Source organism: Propithecus coquereli, unplaced genomic scaffold (assembly GCF_000956105.1).
Source record: "Propithecus coquereli isolate 6110/MARCELLA unplaced genomic scaffold, Pcoq_1.0 Scaffold210, whole genome shotgun sequence".
Classification (NCBI taxonomy): domain Eukaryota; kingdom Metazoa; phylum Chordata; class Mammalia; order Primates; family Indriidae; genus Propithecus; species Propithecus coquereli.
The window spans coordinates 300,200-303,671 of NW_012146079.1; the positions used below are offsets into that span (position 1 = coordinate 300,200).

General features: G+C 38.6%; 1 protein-coding gene across 1 annotated transcript in view; it reads left to right on the forward strand.

Annotated features, from left to right (window-relative positions):
* The window catches only part of FMN2 (formin 2), a 343,234-nt gene that overhangs the window by 209,228 nt on the left and 130,534 nt on the right, over positions 1-3,472 (forward strand).

A 3,472-nucleotide genomic window follows, 5' to 3' on the forward strand; every position in this document is an offset into this window, starting at 1 on the left:
GTCCATCACTGTTGAGTTTTAGTCCCTTTTCTTTGCCTCCAATTGTTTGCATTCCTCACTTATTGGCTCTTGCAGACCTCCTTCAGGCCAAGTCATCGTCCTTGCCCTGAAGTTCCTCACTGGTGGGAGATGATCTCACCTCCACATTTATTCACAAAGTCAAGGTTATCCCCACGAATCTTTCTAATATTCTTGTTCTGTATTAAACTCCTCTGTGCCCTTGTTCTTCCCTTCTATCTTTGCTCCCTTCCCTGAGGATAAAAGTGTGTGTCTTTTTTACATCGTCCATCTCTGACCTCTTCTCTCACATCTGTCCTGGCTCCTCGTCCTCCTCCTCCTCCTCCTCCTCCCGCCTGTTCCTTGATATGAGAGTCCTCTCCAGGATCTGTCCTTGGCTGGCTTCCGCCTTTCCTCTGAAGCTTCATCGTCAGGGTTCTCTTCATCTTTGACTTAAATAGCTGATTCCCAATCATTTATCTTTTGCCCTAGCAGTTTTCCAGAGTTATTTGTAGACTCCAAATGTTCCAGGTTCTCCCAATGTGTCCTGCTACCATTTCTTAGTACCACACTAAAGGAGCACCCATCACACTGTTTCATGAGAGTTTATCCATTTGTCTTCCTCCAGTATGGACTTCCTCAAGGCAGGAGCTGGGGTTTGCTATCCTTGGTTTTCCTCCTTACTATCGCAGTATATGATATCATAGTATGTGTATGACAGCAGGCAAGCAGTACTCATCCGCTGGCTGTACAACCTCCAAGCCTATCTTATATTCTTACCAACTTGTAGATATCCCCACCTGGACATTTCAACTGGATAATTTTTCATTTGCTTTTGATTGATATACCATTCTTGTGAAGTTCCTCCCTACTCCAAAGCATTGTCATATTGAAGAGGAGATGGAGTCATTTGAAAATTGACACTTGACAATCAGGATTTAAAAAAAGAAAAAATACAACCATGTTATGAGCAGTTTTTTGGTTCATGGGCTGGGTAGCCCACAAATGACTATTTTAACTGTTGCATTAAAGATATTGAAAACTGCAGCTCTACTGCTCTCTAATTGCAAAGAATCTTTATTTAAGTAATGAATAGTCATTGCCTGTCTGCAATTTGTTGGGGTTTATACAGGGTATGAGGGGACTTTTAAGATATGTCAAGGGCTTTAGAGGTTGGTATGGCTACTTCTTGAAGACAATTACTATTTCAAAACGTGTGGATTCAGGTGTACCACTGCCATCTTTCTGCATATTAATTATTGCTGTGGTTGTATAATGAAGAGATAACATTTTTTCTGAAGTAACTAAAGGGGAAAAATGAAGGAGATTAAGAGTATATACTTGTCATGACTCTCATATGTATACATACGTGTATATACAAACACACACTCATACAAAGTTGATCCTCATTATTTCTGGATTGCATGTTTGCAAATTTGCCTAGTCACTAAAATATATTTGTAACCCCAAATCAATATCCACGGGGCTTTTGTGGTTATTGAGGAGCATGTGCTGAGTTGTGAAAAATTTGAGTCTCCTGACGGGCACATTCCTAGCTGAAGTCTTACAAGGCAACATTCTGCCTTCTTGTTTCAGCTCTCATACAGTAAACAAGTGTCCTTTCGCAATCTGTTTGGTGCCATGTTTTTTGCATTGCCATGTTTTTGTTAGTGATCTTGCTGTCTACAAAGGCTTCCAAGCATAATGTTGAAGTGCTGTCTAGTGTCTGTAAGCACAAGAAGGCTGTGATGTGCCTTATAGGGGAAATCTGTATATTAGACAAACATTGTTGAGCAGTGAGTTATGGTGCTGCTGGCCATAAGTTGAGTGTCAATGAATCAACAGTATATATTATGTAAGGTGTCTTTAAACATAAAACAGTGTTATGTATTGATCAGTCGATGAAGATGTTGTGACTCCAGAGGCTCTCAGGAACCTTGCATTTTCCCTGGGAGTAACAGTTCAGTATTTGGTAAATCTGTGTTCAGTCTATGAATAAGGAGAATCGAGTGTGTGTGAGTGTGTATGTGTGTGAGAAAGAGAGAGAGAGAGAGCGCCAGAGATTATCCGAGGTGCCCTTAGCTAAGCTCCAGAGAGAAAAAGAAAAAGAACAGAAGAGAGAGCATCGTGCACACATCGTTGTGGGGAAGAAGAAGAAAGGAGGTTTGGGGGCATAGATAAAGTGACAGTTCTCTCTACTTGCCATAAAACACACTGTTGGCCTAGGGCACAGCTTTGTTTCTTTCTGAAATGAACAGAAATGGTCTGATAGAGTACAGAATATAAAGGACTATGCAATTAGTAATTCGTATGTGTTGAATAGTTTGGGAAATGACTCTATAGTGCTGCCAGAAAGTCACTTTGTTCTGAAGACATAGAGGAATTTTATTCTTCTCTTGTATCTCTGATTATTACTTTGATTTACCTTAGCCATCTTTTTTCTGTTATAGCTGCCTTTTGAATTGTTGTTGTTTATTTTTTAAGATCCAAGGAGATTTACTGGGTCCATGGAGTGAGTTTCTAGTCATTTCAACCCTCGATTGAGTCCGTAATAGCAAGGTTGAGTCTATGTTAAGATATTGAAAGTTCAGAAAACAAAATTAAACGAATGAACATAATTACTAGATTGTAGAAAGATAGATTTTTTTTTTTTTTTCCTAATGAGGTTTTGGGTATAGAATGAGGTTGGGCTTGGAATAGCAGACTAACCAACTACTCTGGTAGAAGCTCTCCTTTCTCTTAAAGGAATAGAGAAATTAAAGGGATTAGACACCTTTATGTATTATACTTTGATGTGGACCTGTGTGTCTTAAAACAACCCTTACCTTCTTGGTACTCTTAGCTTTAATATTCTTTTAGAATATTACCCTGTTCTCTCATTTGCCAGATGGGTGGATATTGCCCTTTTAAAAAGTCCACCTTGCAATATGGCTTTAAAGTGGTCCTCTGATAGTATCTGTGAGGCTCACTCTTACAGGTAACTGATAAGTAAATGAGGTGGTATTTTCTCCCTTAAAATTCCTGGGCAAGGGCACAATGAATGGGAGGAAAACATAAGTTTACTATGCAATTAAAATTCTAGAAGAAGATTCTTAATATTTGGAGCAGCTTGAGATATTTGCAATAAAATGCAATTCCTTTACTTCTTTGTATCCTTTTGACACATCACATTCCAAAAGCAAAATTTATGAAATTGTCAGAGGACCAACTTTCTCTTTGTCTGATCTCTGATCAGTTCTTCTTCCCCTGTTAAAGGAAGCTTCTTCTGAGGTAGTAAATTAGTTAATCCCATCAACTGAAAATCTGCATTTCAAAATAATCAGTAAATACAAAGCAGGATTTAGCTCTTACATAATGTCTGTCAATTCTCTAGAAGTCTATCAGGCTTTATCTTCCACAGCAGTTCTTGGCTGGGCTGCTTTTCTGTTTAAACAAAAATAATATTAAAGGAATTTTAAGACTCAAAACACATATA